The 17,489-nt window shown below is 40.2% G+C and overlaps 2 pseudogenes; one reads left to right on the plus strand and one right to left on the minus strand.

The window, feature by feature from the left end:
* Positions 1 to 4,676: 4,676 nt before the first annotated feature.
* LOC119513876 lies at positions 4,677 to 5,567 on the minus strand (annotated as a pseudogene).
* Positions 5,568 to 14,430: 8,863 nt separating this feature from the next.
* Positions 14,431 to 14,997, plus strand: LOC119518880 (annotated as a pseudogene).
* Positions 14,998 to 17,489: the final 2,492 nt, after the last annotated feature.

Here is a 17,489-nt window from a genome sequence, read left to right on the forward strand (position 1 = left end):
TACACACCATCTTACCTCCACATTTTGAGTTATCTGATATATCCCATTCCTGAGCCTTTCCAGGGTTCTACTGAGCAAATCAATTTGCTTGTCCAAAAGGAAATTGCTGTCCTCTCTGGAAATGAGACATTCACCAGGTACACGAGCACAGCTTCCTGGCCCTTAGCCTGAGAAAATGTCACCTTACATCCAAGAGCTCTGTTATGTGTTAGAATTACTGGCCTGAAGAACCCAATTCAAGACTAACACATTCTCTTTGTAGGGATGCAAAGATTTACCAAAGGCCTCATTGCTGTTTACTGCAGACAGAACCCAGTAAAGATGAGTAAGAATAGAGAAATAAATATTGGAAGATGACTAGAATGAAATCATCTGGTAGGAAATGTTGCCAAATATAATCTAGGGGTTAATTACTTAATGAGCTTTGAGAGCTCTGGTAAATGTTTTCTGCCACTGAGGCAAGGATGTCACTAGCCACATTGCAAGTAGCCCAGAGTATGCTCAGAGGAATGATTTTAGAATTAAGCAGAGACCTCTTGAGCTTTCAGACTAAATTAGACTGGTATTAGAGAGGTGATGCTAATGGAAATACTTGAAAACAGAGAGAACAGTTAATCCAGCACTGCAAAGACTGATTTACACTTAACAAATCCCATGTTCTGTTCTGAAAATGACCCCAAGCTCAGAAATGTTGGCTTCACAGCATGGAAAGCATTTTACCTAAATAGAGGTCCGGGGAGTGGGGGGCTTGGGCATGGGGGTGCGGAGAGAATAAAAGATGCCACTCAGGAAATAAAACAATTGTAGGCCTGCAAGCATAAACCAATTTTTTTTTTTTTTTTTTTTTTTTTTTTTTTGGAATGCTTCTGAGTTTCCAGGGACATAATAGAAGAATAAGTCAATGACCTTGCTCACATGAAAACTACAGCTTAATATAAAGAGATAAAACATCAGTATAACAGAAGATATGCTGATCAGTATAACATCAGATAACAGAAGAAGGGATAACAGAAGAGAGAATTTATTTCTAATTAAGAAGAACAGAAATGGTTTCCTGGAGGGAACATTTGAGCTGGCTTGTAAAGGATGGATAAGATTTTGATAGATGGCGATAGGAACAAGGATGGGAAATTCTGATTCAGAGAACAGGAGTGGTTCTCAGAGATCAAGAGATATCCAGGCCACTTTAAATTTCAAGGCTCCCAATACATTAAAAAGTAAAGAAATGTGGCATATTTTAAATATTCAATCCTATCTATGTGTCTCCTTTTTCATTTGAAGATTATATTAAAAAATAAATTTAAGATCCTTTTTGAATGAAATCCCCTGGGCAAATGGCCTTTTTGGCTTTCTATCACCCTTCACCCTAAATAGACCTTGGGATTCAACAAAAGCAAAGGCAAACGAATTCAAAAGACATGTTCATAATGAAAAAAATGTGAATTTGATTACAGAAATAGACAAGACAGTATAGGTTGTTTGTTCCTTTTATATCTTGGGGTCATTTTCAGAACAGAAGATGGGATTTGTTAAGTGTAAATCAGTCTTTGCAGTGCTGGATTAAGTGTTCTCCTTGTTTTCAATATGTTTAAGGAAGTTCTTTCATTAAAAAAAGTTGTTTTTCTTAATGGGTTCAAAGGATTTATCTGTCACCCTCACCATACGTGCTCTCCTTGCCAGTTGCAGTAATAATTTATCTTCCTAGTAAACTGTCTCATTCCACAGTTTTATTCCACGTTAATTTTTATTTTTCAGCAAAATGTAATATTATTAAACCATAGTATAACTTTCCTTGGTATGACAAAAGATTTTGTCATAAACACAAGATGATCTTGTCACTGAGAAGCTGATCAACTAGAGACAAAATTGTGGTCTGAGGGAAGAAACTTCCTCTTCAACAGCAAAAATATTCAATAAAAATCAACATAGATGTCAAAACTCACTTGCTCATAAAATTACTATTTTATGTTTTATAAATCCCTCATTTTATGCACTGCATTCTACACAAAATCCACCCCCTCTTTTTTTCCTATTAATATGGCCTTGGAATTAATATCATTTTAGATAATATTGGTTAATAAATTAGAGTTGATTAAGCAGATAAATTAGCAATTCTATATTTATTTCCCTGGACCTTAGAAGAGAATGAGTTGAAAAATATCAGGAAAGAAACTATCAAAGGAACTGGAAGTGATAGTGGGCCAGCAGAGTCACAAAAAATCTGTGAAAAAATATATTGGATTAAGATTTTCCTGTGTAAGAACAAACTAAAACTTGACAGCCATGAGACCTATCTTAAAGTAACCTGGGCATCAATTGAAAGAAGAGGAGATGAAGTCATAAAAATTCTGTATTTTAAGTTGCCTTAAATATATTGTTTAAGTAATACCTACTTAAATAATGAAGAATGGATTTGCTATTTTTTAAAGATGTATAAAGGATCTACATTTAGTGGTCATTTTGCCATATTGATTTTTCTCCATTGAGGAAGTAAAAGTTGGAAGAATGGTACTAGAGTCATTCTGAAAATTCCTAAGACAAGTGAGTATTTTTTATTAAATAAAATTTAAATTATATATAACAGCATATTATTAGTCTCTTTTCAATGACCCTAACTGTCATTGACACTCTTGGAAAGACAGATTTATTTGCTATCCTTCATCGATGAATACCAAGCTCTACCAAGGCCAAAGAGAGCACCTGATATGTTCCAGAGGGAAATGCAAATAGTACAGAGGACACCCCATAAAACGCCCTTCATTATTGTGATATACTAATTGCAAAAGTATCCCCAATCATTTATCCCTTCCCTGCAACCATTGCCTTTTGCAATGTGATTTTGCAACTCCTCCCATAAAGAGGTGGAGTCTTTTTCCCCCACCCCTTGAATCTAGGATGGCCTTGTTACTTGTTCTGCCAAACAGAACGCAGTTAAAGTGATGCTGTGACAATTCTGGGCATAGGTCACAAGAGGCCTTGCACATCTCCACTCTCACTTAGAACCCTACCACTGCCATGTAAACAAGGTGAGTGAGCCTGTTGACTAATAAGAAGCACTGGGGAAGGCATAACAAATGTTGGGTAGAGAAAAATCAGAACTATCTACCAGATATTGATAAAATCTGGGTTTCCAATGGAATGTTTAATCAACAATAATAATTGTAATGATGATTGTCACTATTTAGGGAATGCTTAATATATATTAGATACTGTGTGTTTTAGTCTACTAAGCTGCAAAAATGCAATATACCAGAAATTAGCTGGCTTTTAACAATGGGATTTATTAGTTTACAAGCTTACAGTTCTGAGGCTGTGAAAATGTCCAAAATCAAGACATCATCAAGACAATGCTTTCTTCCCAAAGACTGGCTGCCAACCTATCCTGGACATCCAAGGCACATGGTGGCATCTGCTGGTCTCTCCCTTCTCTTCTGGGCCTCACCTTTTAGCTTCTAGGTTCAGGGGCTTCCTCTCTGTTTCTGTGGCTTTCTCTCTTAGCTTCTGTGTGTGGCTTTTTTTTGTTTTGTTTTGTTTTTTTCTTGTTACTCATAAAGGACCCAAGTAAGAGGATTAAGACCCACCCTGAATGAGGTGGGTCACAATTTAAGATCCTACTCACCAAAAGCTCCTACTTACAAAAGGTCCACACCAACAAGAATGGATTAACTTTAAGAATGTACTTTTCTGGGGCCCATAAAGCCTCCAAATCATCACACCATATTAAGCATTTTAAAAGTATTGTATCAGTTGTTATTCAAAATAGTCCAAGAAAGTAGGTACCATTATTATCCCAAGTTTAGAGCTGAGGAAATAGAGAAGTAATTTGCCCAAGTCACAGGACAAGTAAAACCAAGATTCAAATTCAGGTAGTATGGCTCCAGATTCCATACTTGTAACCCTATTCTTTATTTGAAAAACATGAGGTATTCTAGAGATAAATATAGTATGGGGTACATATCACAGTATTATAAAATATGCAGCTTTGCAACTTAGTATAATTAAAGTTCATAATAATTATACTAAAACTGTCTTTAGCTCAATTCTCCCCTTCCATATTTCCAACAACATGTTTTCCAGCAGATTGATAAGTGAAGCAAAACAAGATTTCCTAGATATGAGGATTTTTTTAATGGGTATCTTTTATTTATCTGTACTTAAAAATTTATAAATCAACCAAACTACTAAAATATTGCTATAATGCAGCAAAAAAACAAAACATCTATTTACAAAGACTAAAGTAATGAACAAATTAGAGGCAGCAAACAAAGAAGGGGTGGAGGAAATCAGTGAAGCAGGGTCATGATAGCTTAACAAGTCAATGAAGCCTCCCGATACCTTAAAATAAGTAATCCATCACACATTTTTATTCTTTTACTTCCTATTCTTGAGGCTAGATCCCAAAGATATCCAAACTAATATTATATCTACTTCTCTAGAATCACAAACATCTATCTCATCCTGTATGTTGTCCAAAACAGCCAAGGTCATCTGGCCCATTACTACTGAGTTTTTGAAATCTGATTAGACTCATAACATACCTATACCCATCCCAATTACCCAATGAAAACCAGGATAAAGTCAGATACACAGCTGTCAAGATAATTCTGCAAGGAAGGAAGTAATGCAGCCTCTGCCCAGATTAAGATTATAGTATATACCCATCTTCACCCTTATCTTCATTCATCTTCAGGCTGGGTATTCATGAAGTAATTTGGGAATAAATCCATGGTGTGTAGGGTTCTTAAATATTTAGCAGTTTGCTCTATTACATTATGGCTTTCCCCAGAACTTCCCGAAGTGGCCTCCAACTCACTGGCAGGAGAATTTTGCTGGAATTGGACCTGGGTTTGCTGGGATTCCTCTTCACTGTTCTGGAACTGATTGTTCCAGACTGGGTTATTATTCCAGGCTTGGGTGTACCAGGGTTGGCTGTTTCAGGAATGGCTGCTCCAAATTGGACTGTTCCAGGTCTGGTTGCTCCACATGGGAAAGTTACTATAAGTGTTCACCAAGCTCCCTTGCGGATAGGAAGAGTAGAGTTCTGGGTATTCTGTAGGTGCTAAGCCCTGGATCACACTGTTGCTACTCTTTGACCAGTTGGTGTTTTTCTGCCACTTCTTACATTTCATTCTCCGGTTCTGGAACCAGGTCTTAACCTGTTTGTAGTTGAGATTCAGAATGTTGGAAAGTTCTTGCATCTGCTGGAGGCTGAGGCATTTCTGTCTTTGAAATCTATCATTGAGTATACATAGCTGGGTCTGAGAGAACACGGTTCTGATCTTCTGTTTCTTGACCTGGCCCTCATCTTCCTTCTTCCCTATGCTCTTCCCTCCAGGCACGGGTAGTTTTACTTTGGGACTGGAAGAGTAGGGGCTATCCTGAGTAAGCAGATCCACAGAGGAAGGAAGAGGAGAGACTGTCTCTGACTGGTGCACCTCAGCAGACGACAGTTGCAAGGATGCTTAATTTTCTTCAGCCTCATAAATCTCAGGCATTGGTAAAGACTCGCTAGAATCATCTGTTTCGGGGCAAGGCAGGCTTTGGGGAGAAGCTAGATCCATGCTCATGTTGTTGAGCGGAACGGGGTGAGGGGAAATCAAAGGCCTAGACTGTGAGAATGGCTAAGGTAGGCTTAAAAGACTATTTGGGTGGAAGATCTTAGAGAAATATCTAGATATGAGGATTTTAATTTTCCTACTCCAGATGTACCTGTTTTCTCCATGAATTTAGGAAATCTGTCCTCTGGCATACAGGTTAGAGAATCAGGCAAATTATTTCAGACTGGTTAATCCCCATGAAAATTGGGGTGATGGTTTAAACAGCACTGTTCCTTCCTACTAACATGGTAGATCCAGCTCAGTACAGAGAGTGGTCCCTGGTTGTTTTACATGTGATGGGTAAGGAGGAATCCATGAAGGTCTGAGGCAGATCTTAAGATTCAGTCAACATGGAATATGATGTGGTGTTAGGAAGGAAGCAGTGTTGCAGAGCATCACCACAACGTTGGCAAGGGATAACCAATCTGGCTTTGCAACCTGGAGACCAGAGCCAGACTAGAGAGTACACAAGCAGGTTGCAAACCTTTCCAGAAGAACCTAAAGATCTAGCACAAGTTCCTCCCTCATTAGTTAGAACCTCCATCCTGACACTCTCCCTGCTGACTATGTCTAGCCTCCTAGAATACTCCAAGAATAAGGAGGATGTTTAAGTGTGCAGAAGCATCTAGGGCTGCTCCAGATCATGACTTCCCCTCCTGCTCTGGTAGGAACTTTTACCTATAGGTTGGGCTAATTTTAAAAATGTTCCTAAACATGGGAAACAAAGATGATGGCTCTACAAATTTCCATTGTTTTACTTTTGTTCAACATTAGCTCCCATAAAATAAGAAAACTTTGAAACTGGAAGGTGTGGTAGGCAGAATAGTGATAATGGCTTCACAAAGAGATCCATACCCCAATCTTCAGAACCTGTGAATATGTTGCCTTCATGGCAAAAGAGACTTTGCAACTGTGATTAAGGTCAAGGACCTTGAGATATGAGATCATCCAAGTGGGCTCAATCTATCATGTGTCCTTAGAATTGAAGAGCATTTCCTGACTGAGTCGGAGAGATGAGACGGAAGAAGAAGGAGGAGAGATTCAAAGTGTGAGAAGGACTATACCCATTGTTGCTAGCTTTGAGCTGGAGGAAAAAGGGGCCATAAGCCAAGGAATGTGGTGACTTCTAGAAGCTGGAAACTGTCCTTTAGCTGACAGCTGGCAAGCAAATGGAGATCTCTGTCCTACAACTGCAAGGAACTGAATTCTCCCACCAACCAGAATGAACAAGGAAATGATCCTCCTCCAGCCTTTAGAAAGGAACACAGGCTTACTGACATCTTAATTTTAGTCCAGTGAGACCCACGTCAGACTTTTAACCAACACAATTGCAAGATAACAAATTTGTATTGTTTAAGCTGCTAAATTTGTAGTAATTTATTATGACAAAAATAGAAAACTAAAACAGAAGGTTTCCATTTTAGTTTCCTAGCTGCCAAAGCAAAAAACATGAAATGGGTTGGTTTAAACAATGGTAATTTATTGGCTCATGGTTTTGAGGCTAGTAGAAGTCCAAAATCAAGGGATCATCAAGGCAATTCTTTCTCCCAGAAGACCGGTGTTCTGGGGCTGGCTGCCAGTGATCATTGGTCTGTGGCTTTTCTGTCACATGGCTATGCACATGGTGGTCTCTCCTGCTTATCCTTTCTCTTCCATGTTCCACTGATGTTCAACTGCTGGCTGCTCCATTTGTCCTTCTCTCTTTCTGTGATCTTCCATATAAGGCGTTCAGTAATAGGATTAGCATACATCCTGATTCAGCTGACCCAAACCTTAACTAGAGTTACCTCATCAAAAGGTCCCATTTACACCCCCACAGGAATGGACCACATCCAATAACATGTTTTTCTTGGGTACATAGCTTCAAACCACCACAAGATCTTAGGGATTTTTTAGTCCTATTGCTCATTTTACCAGTGAGAAAACTGAGTCCTAACTATGCTATGGAAAGTTCTTCCTATCTTGTTCACCTAGTAGATCCTACTCTGCCCTCGAGACTCAATTTGGAAACCTCTTCCTTCAGGCAGCTTTCCTTAACCCTCCAGTACTGGGTGAGGTGTCCCTACTATGTAGCCTCATAAAACCACATGTATGGTTTATTTAGCACACTGTATTCTTTTCTGAACTCCCTAACAGACTTTTGAGAGCAAGGACTTTGTCTTACTCAACATGATATCCCTTGAACTTAGCATATTCCAGCAGCTGTTGCTCAATAAATATTTAATGAAAAAATAAATAAAAGAAGCTAAGTCTCCTGATTACCTCTCCATGAGTTGTTCCTCCAACACTTCTAGAATATTCTGCTAAAAATGACCAAAGCCTGATAAACAAATTAGTAGCCTTTAAGTGGCAATATGACTTTTTTGTTAAGAGCATGGGCTTTGGAACCATACATACCAGGTTTATATCTTAACTCTACCATCTATTAGCTGTATAACCCTAGACAAGTCTAAAGTTCTAATTCCATTTAATGTTAGTTCCTCATTTATAAAAAGATGATACTAGTACTTACCTTAAAGGATTATATGAGAATTCATTGAAATGGACACCTTACTAGTATTTTACTTATCCTAGCAAGGAAGCCAGTATATAGTAAGAGCTAAATAAAATCAACTTGTAAAAATGGAAACATGAAGATAGGCAGGATTCCCATTCACTACTATAACTAAACATTCCCTTCATTTCGTAATTAGATGGGACTCTTTTGGTTAGCAAGATCAGCAGCAACAACAACAAACTCCAAACTGGTTTAACAAAAAAAGAAAAAGGGAAAATGTAATGGCTCATGTACTTTGACATGAACTGACAAAAGTCTAGCTTCAGGGCTAACTGTATCTAACATCTCAAAAATATCAGTGGGGACAGTTTCTTTATATCTCTCAAGATGCTTATGCCATGAGGTTTCATTCTCACGAGGTATTCCCCTCATGGTGGCAAGATGGCTGCAGGGACTCCAGACTAAATACTTCCACACTCAAGTCCCAAGGGAACAACAGTGCATCTTCTAAGGTTAAAGTTCTTATACAAGTTCTAAAGTTCAAGTGTTCACCCAGAACCATCACTGGACTGACACCACCCAGAACCATCACTGGACTGACACTGGATGTGTGGGTTGGTTTAGGTTAATCTGGGTTCCCTGCTAGAACCCCCCACAGATCCCATGTGGGGAGGCTTTTCACAGGATACATGCTTACAGAAGAAGGCTAAACAGATGCTAGGCAGCCAAAATGAGAGGCCACCACTCAATTTTGGTTATCTTGCCTTGTAAAAAGGCTATTTCGGATACTGGGGCAAGATGGCAGCATAGAGAGGAGTGGAAGCTAAGTAGTTCCCCTGGAACAACTACAAAAAAACAGAAACAACTAGTAAATAACCCAGAATAACTGCAGGGGGACAAACAAGACCATCCATTCATCATACACCAACCTGAATTGGGAGGAATGCCCGAGAACACAGCATAAAATCTGTAAGTAAAACCTACTGAACCAGGTCAGGAGACCCCTCCCCCATAGCCCGAGCTGCCAAGCCTCGTGGTGCCACAGAGAAGCTCTCTCCCAGCAAGCGAATATAGCTCAGCTGAGCTGCAACTGGGGTTTTAAGTAGCGAGTGTGAACTGCTCACTACAGGTACGCATCCCCAAAAGACAGAGGCTTTGGGTGATGACTGACCTGGGAGAGCCGGAGGGTCGCCTTGGACTGGGTCTGAAGGGGACTATCTGTTTCTTTTTCTGCTCAGTGGAGAAAGCCCCAGTCATTTTAAGTTTCCAGGGCTGTGACTCCGGGAAGGGCAGAGACAGCACAAGCAGAGAGCGAGACCATTGAAATGCTAATGACCTCCACCTGGGGGGTCTGTCTTCTCTAGGAGGAAAGGGGTGGGGCCCTTTCCATTCAGAACCAGACCCCAGAGCCTGGGGGAACACAGCCATACCTCCTCACACCAGTCAAGAATTATAGGCTAACAGGCGTCACCTGCTGGGCAAAAAAGCACAGTGACCCGAGGCATCAAAGGGTGGAGCAATTTTCTAAGACACACCCACAGGGAAACCAGATACTGAATATTTCTTCCCTCTGGGACCTGAGCCTGTTCTGGTCTGGGAAAACCTGATTTGGATAACCAAGGAAACCATGCCTAGACAACAGAAAATTAAAACCTACACTAAGAAATACAAAGTTATGGCCCAGTCAAAGGAACAAACGTACACTTCAACTGAGATACAGGAATTTAAACAACTAATGCTAAATCAATTCAAAAAGTTTAGAGAAGATATTGCAAAAGAGATAGAGGCTGTAAAGGAAGCACTGGACATGTATACGGCAGAAATCAAAAGTTCAAAAAACCTCCTAGTAGAATCTATGGAAATGAAAGGCACAACACAAGAGATGAAAGACACAATGGAAACATACAACAGCAGATCTCAAGAGGCAGAAGAAAACACTCAGGAACTGGAGAATAAAACACCTGAAAGCCTACACGCAAAGGAGCAGATGGAGAAAAGAATGAAAAAATATGAGCAACGTCTCCGGGAACTCAAAGATGAAACAAAGTACAATAATGTACATATCATTGGTGTCCCAGAAGGAGAAGAGAAGGGAAAAGGGGCAGAAGCAATAATAGAGGAAATAATTAATGAAAATTTCCCATCTCTTATGAAAGACATAAAAGTACAGATCCAAGAAGCGCAGCGTACTCCAAACAGAAGAGATATGAAGAGGCCTACGCCATGACACTTAATAATCAGATTATCAAATGTCAAAGACAGAGAGAATCCTGAAAGCAGCAAGGGAAAAGCGATCCGTTGCATACAAAGGCAGCTTAATAAGACTATGTGCGGATCTCTCAGCAGAAACCATGGAGGCAAGAAGGAAGTGGTGTGATATATTTAAGATACTGAAAGAGAAAAACCACCAACCAAGAATCCTGTATCCAGCAAAGCTGTCCTTCAAATATGAGGGAGGGCTCAAAATATTTTCTGACAAACAGACAATGAGAGACTATGTGAACAAGACACCTGCCCTACAGGAAATACTAAAGGGAGCACTACCGGGTGATAGAAGACAGGAGTGTGTGGTTTGGAACACAATTTTGGGAGATGGTAGCACAACAATGGAAGTACACTGAACAAAGGTAACTATGAATACCGTTGAGAGAGGAAGATGGAGAGCATGTGAGACACCACAAGAAAGGAGGAAAGATAACGACTGGGACTGTGTAACTTGGTGAAATCTAGAGTATTCAACAATTGTGATAAAATGTACAAATATGTTCTTTTACGAGGGAGAACAAGCAAATGTCAACCTTGCAAGGTGTTAAAAATGGGGAGGCATTGGGGGAGGGATGCAATCAGCATAAACTAGAGACTGTAACTAATAGAATCATTGTATTATGCTTCCTTTAATGTAACAAAGGTGATATACCAAGGTGAATGCAGATAAGAGGAGGGGATAGGGGAGGCATGTTAGACACTTGACATTGGTGGTATTGTCTGATTCTTTATTCTACTTTGATTTAAGGTTATTTTTCCTTTTGCTGCTTCCTAGCTGTCTTTTTTTTTTTTTTTTTTTTCCTCTTTCTTTTGCCTCTCTACCTTCTTTGACTCTCCCTCCTGCCTTGTGGAAGAAATGTAGATGCTCTTGCTTAGTATGAGCAGAATGTTCAATTAGGATGAACTTAAATGTTTGGAAATGAACAGGGGTGTTGGTAGCAAGATGTGAGAATAACTAACAGCACCAAATGGTGTGTGAATGAGGTGGAAAGGGGAAGCTCAGAGTCATATATCTCACCAGAAGGAAAGTTGGAGGTCAAAAGATGGAAATGTATAAAACTGAATCCTATGGTGGGCAATGTCCATGATCAACTGTACAAATACTAGAAATCACTTCATGAACCAGAACAAATGTATGACAATACAATTAGAAGTTAATAATAGAGGGGCATATAGGGAAGAACTATATACCTATTACAAACTATATACTACAGTTAGTAGTATTTCAACATTTTTTCATAAACAGTAACAAACGTACTATATCAATACTAGGAGTCAACAATTGAGGGGGGTTGGTTAGGGATAGGGGAGGTTTAGAGTTTCCTTTTCTTTTTTTCTTTTTTCATCTTTCACTTTATTTCTTGTCTGGAGTAATGAAAAGTTTCTAAAAATTGAACAAAAATTAAGTGTGATGGATGCACAGCTGTATGAGGGTACCCAGGGGCAAGTGATTGTACATTTTGGATCTTTGGATAATTGTATGGTATCTGAACAATCTCAATAAAAATGAAAAAAACAAAAAACAAAAAAACAAAAAAAAAAACAAAAAAACAAACAAACAAAAAAAAAGGCTATTTGATTTTAAGAATAAAAAACACAAGGGGATACCTGGTGTAATGGTTAGGTTCATGTGTCAACTTGGCCAGGTGATGGTGTCCAGGTGTCTGGTCAAGCAAGCACTGGCCTAACCATTACTGCTTGTTAATAAACCAGAAGGCTGGTTTATTAAATCATTAGTCAATAGCAACTGTGACTGATGACATCAACGAAGGGCATGTCTTCCACAATGAGAGAATCCAATCAGCTGGCTCCAATCAGTTGAAGACTTTTAAGCAAAACAGATAGAGGACCTTCACTTCTTCAGCTAGCCAGCGAAGCATTTCCTGATACCTTCATCAGAGGTGCCAGTTCGCTGCCTGCCCTATGGAATCTGGACTCCTGCATCCCCACAGTTGTGACACACTTTTATAAAATCTTATATTTACAGATATCTCTTATTGATTCTGTCTCCCTAGAGAACTCTAACTAATACACCTGGTGTGATGGTTAGGTTCATGTGTCAACTTGGCCAGGTGACCCAGCTGTCTGGTCAAGCAAACACTAGCCTAACAATTGCTGTGAGGACGTTTGAGGCTGGTTTATTGAATCATCAGTCAATTGACTGCAGCTGTGACTGATGACTCATCAAAGGGCATGTCTTCCACAATGAGAGAATGCAATTGGCTGGATTTGATCCAATTAATCAGTTGAAGACTTATAAGCAAGACAGATAGAGGACCTTCACTTCTTCTTCGGCTGCCCAGTGAAGCATTTCCTGAGGAGTTCGTCGAAGTTGCCGGTTCGGTTCCTGAGGAGTTCATCGAACTCGTTCGTTGAAGATCCCAGTTCATTGCCTGAGGAGTTCGTCGAAGTTGCCGGTTCGTTTCCTGAGGAGTTCATTGGACATCTTCCTTGGAGTTGACAGCTTGTTGACGGCTCTACAGCATTTGGACTCGTGCACACCCACAGTTGTGTGAGTCACTTTTGCAATTTGATAATTAGAGACACCTCTCATTGATTCTGTTTCCCTAGGGAACCCTAACTAATACACCTGGCATGAAATATGTTTGAATGCCAAAAATGAAAAATTTATAACAGCAAATTTCCTTTCTTGATTCCTTTAAAGAGAGGATAACTTCTAAACCAGTTTCCTTCCCACCATATTATGATGATCATTACTGCTATTTGGTGATGATTAAACTTACTCTGCCATCATCTACATTAGCTATGCATATGGACCAGCCAAGTTCTCTGGCATTTTTTTCCAATATTGTATTTAAAAACAACAATAACCACCACTTGATTAAAGCAGCTTGTGTTTGGGCTAAAATGAAAAACCTCCCCACCCCCAGGATAAACCAGTTTGTTACTTAGTAACTACAGCTGCGTGTTCTAATTCTAAACCACAACAGGAATTGGATGGATAGTTATTATTTTTCATGATTCTAGTATTCAAAACACTCTGTATATAATTTAGAGAAAGAACTTGAAGGTATACTCATGAAAATGTTGACAAGGGTTATTGCTGAGCCATAGGAACAGCTAAGAATTACTAAGCACCTACTCATGCACAATCTAAACATTTTGAAAACTCTATGAAGCAAACATTATTATTATCCCCATTTTACCTATGAGAAGGGTATTGAAGGTTAGAGTTTAAATAAGTTGCTCAAACCAAGGTCAAATAGCTGGTAAGTGCCTAAGCTGGGTTGTGAACTCAGGAAAACTGATTTCTACTTTTCTATAATAAAAACCTATAAAAAGATCCTATTTTCCCCTTTAAATCTCTAAATACTCTACCACAAAATTACTTTTGCAAAAAAAATATATATATATAACTGGAAGGAAGAAAGGAAGGGCAGAAGGAAAGCAGGGAGAGAGGGAGGGAGTAAAAAAGAAGGGAGGGAGGGAGGAAAGAAGAAATTAATTATAGACAAATAACCAGAACACTGTAGTCACCATTACTCTTTTAGTCTATCTTGAAGACTGTTTGATATAAATGATACAATTTGATATGGTAAAACTCACCACTTGTAGTGGATGTTGTAGTGCCCTACTCAAATATCCTTTATGTACCCATTCCAAGAGAATTGCCCCCAGATGATTGGAGCCACTTTACCAGATTAGTTACCTATGCCTCCCACCCTTTCTCCCCACCCCCAGTCCACAACAATGATTGAAGATACAGGGCCATAAAAGGCCAACCCTTTTGCCCCAACTTTGCAGTGCATTTATTTCAGAGACCATTCCCTGAGCAGCAGGTCAAGACTAGAATTTTCTGGGCTCTTTCATTTAAAAAAAATTGAATAAATATATATCCATCTTTTATTAGAAAGCCACCACTCCATTCCCTTTTCCGATTTGAAACTACGGTTTTCAAAATGAGGCCTTGATCACATCATAACAAATCTTACAATTTCAAGCATAGCTTGCTAATCTGCTTGAGAATATTCTGTGCTGGACTCAGAATAGAGTACTAGAACACTGAAATGAGCAATCAAAAGAGGGTTCTGGGGTGTCGACACCAGCAACATGCTCCAGGCCCTGGAGAGCAAGCATAACCAGGCTGGCTCCAGAGCAATGAAACCCCCAGGAAGAGACTCCAGTAATCATTTGGGAAGTCCAGAAAAAGTCATTCCTTCAAGCAGGCCCAATAGGATAGCATCTGATATTTTTGGACCAACTGAAGAACCTCAGAATGTACCCAAGAGGACAAATCGTACAGGGTTTTGGAAAAGGAAGTGGAATCTTTGACGAATCTATGCCCACACAGACTCCACAGTGTCTGAACCCACCTGGTGGGAAAACCAGTGACATCTTTGGGTGCCCCCATCACTGCCACTTCCCTCTTGACACATCCAAACAAACCCAAGGACCATATTTTCTTACCTGAAGGAGAAGACCCAAAGTTGGAACCACAAGCTGCAGCAAGGACCCCACCAGGAAATGAGAAAGGATGCTGGGAGGAGCAGACCACCCTAGGGAGCCAGAGTTCCTGCCCAGGGTCAACAGCCTGAGCCCAGGCTGGGGCCACAGCCACACACACAAAACAAGGTTCTGAATTCTCCAGGAGGCGAGTCCAGCATCTCCTTCTACTAAGGAAGCTGCCGCTTTGCTGGAGCCAGACAAGAAACCCAAGAGCTAGGGTATCAAATCATAGTTTATTTTAGCCCAAAAGAGTTCAGGTGGGATTTGTCATGCACCTGAAGCTCTTTGTAGTTTCCATGGCCATCGGTGAAATCTGCACAGGGTACGGTGCCTTCCCGAGTACCAAGAAGAATCTTCTTGTAGATAAAAGTATTTCCCCAAGTGTATGCTCAGTTGTACTTCTAGATTCTGAGGGAACTAAGGCGGATGGGTGGGGAGATGGTACCAGGTGGCAGAGTGGCCCAATCAAGCAGGATCTTCTATGCACGTGGAACATCAGTAGTCTGAGGGCCTCACGAGCATTTAGGAATGACCAAAGCATTGCAAACCCTAAAGCATTCGAAAGGACACCGAAGTCAACCCATCATTGCCATGGCTTAGAGGAATAAGGCACAAGCAGAAACACTAACACAAGGCAAGCTGGGTTGAGGAGCACCAGATACCTTCTATCCTCCATGGAAGCAGATTAGTCCCTGAGAATGCCTCATCCAAGTCCAGTGTCTTGTTCTTCAGTTTTTCCTTGAAAATCAATTGCTTTTCCTCAGCAACTTTCAACAAAAGCCAAAAAGTTGCATTTAAATTGCTATCTGTCAGTGTTTTACCAGACAGCTTACCTTTTCCTCTTGTTCTCAGTCTGATGCTTTTTGGAAGATTTTTGTACCCTAATCCTCTGAAGTGCTTAATTTCTGCTATCTGATACCTTGGCCAGATCGTATAGAACCACCTCTGCCTTTGTTTCACAAGGGAGCGGTTTTGGTCTTTTTACATGTTGGTTTTGCTTGTGAACTGTTCATTTTTCCTCTCATAAACCTTAAGTCTAGGCCTTTGCTTTTCACCAATGATGTGGGCAGTTGCCCTCACAAGCTTCAGTTCTTCCTTTATAAAAGGTCATCTGACATCTGAGGACATTTTTAATCTATTCAGATATACCCAGGCAGTGGGGTTGTTTAATGGGTTCATCTGTCTTACTTTATTCCTGTTGATGGGAAGAAGAGATGCTTGAGAATCTCAAGTTCTTCAGTTCAAATTCTTTAATAATATCTGAAGAGCCAATTTTAAAGTACCAGTTCACATAAACGATTGTTTCTGACACCTTTCCAGGAAAAAGTCAGTTACTCAGGTACACCAAAGAGGAGGAAGAGTTGCTTAGGCCACCCTTCGTAAAGCTTTGCAGAACCCCTGGATCACATCTACAAACAATCTTCCACAAGAGACTGGAGAAATCAGGTCAGGAGAGTAAGTAGCTTAGCAGCAAAATCACAACCGGTCAGGTCTGTGATACTTTCCAGCAAAGATAACTGGCTAGCGAGAACCATGGCCCTTTTATCTTCAGGCAGAAGTTTCTCCCAAACAGCCCTCAGCTCAGTCTCAGTTCTCACACTGTGAGCTGTGCCGAGCTGTCTGTTAACAAGGAGGGGGTCCTGGTGGTGGTGGCTTTTGGGTTGGGTACCCAAGAGGCCCACAGCAAATAATAGAAGTCACTTCATCTTTATTACAATCTGTCAGGCAGTAACTGTGTCACTTGCCTTCCCCTGCCTGTGGGAGACACTTGATGAGCTCTAACTTCTTCCCCAGCAGGTGGAGGTGCCACACATGGCTTTACAAAGGTCCTTCTTCCCCTTTTCATTCACCTTGCAAACTATGGAGCCAAGAAACGCTCCTTGCCTCCAACTTTCAAATCATTTGCCACTCAAAGTTATTTATAAGAAAGTTGTTTGGAATTCAGAGCAATTTTTTTCTCCATTCAAGAACATTGTCATAAATGGTGGATTAGCTTTTTAAGCCCAAATGCACTAAATTATGTAACTTATAAATGACATATTCTAATGGTGGAAATGAACTACCATTTGTAACCCTGTTTCTTTGTGAGGAAATGATTGATGAATTTCATGTTGGATTGCCAGGAAGAAACTTGACGTTATAGGTCCACCCTTGTTACTTTCCCCCATGTCCCTGCTGTCAGCCTACAGCAGGAAAGCTTTTCTAGTTCCTTGCCACTGGCAGGGATTTCTGCACTGGGGATGGGGAAACAGAGATGGGAACAGTCTGTGCTAAATGAAGAAAATATGAACTATGAGAGCCTCTGAGCAGCAATGACAGAACTTTCTGCCTCGCCTTTCTTCCCATCTTACTCCTTTTCTTTCTTTCCATGATGGCACAGGAGTAGGGTTCAGACTATCTGAGAGGTCTATTCACTGGGAGAAGAGGAAGAATTACTGCATAGAGCCCAACAGGGTGGTCATTTGTATTAGGAAGACATTCTAAATGTTGGGGACTGTCTGTATTTGGAAGATTCAAACCCTCTTAACATTCTGTCCTTAACCTCTAAGCTGCCCTGAGAATTTACTAGTCTATGTATTTTCATTAGGCCTTATACTCTTTTTTAGTGCATGTGGTGCCAACATTTTTCTAGAGCTTTAAAAAACAAAACAAAACAAAAACCT

The sequence above is a fragment of the Choloepus didactylus genome, chromosome 2 (genome assembly GCF_015220235.1).
Source record: "Choloepus didactylus isolate mChoDid1 chromosome 2, mChoDid1.pri, whole genome shotgun sequence".
Classification (NCBI taxonomy): Eukaryota; Metazoa; Chordata; class Mammalia; order Pilosa; family Megalonychidae; genus Choloepus; species Choloepus didactylus.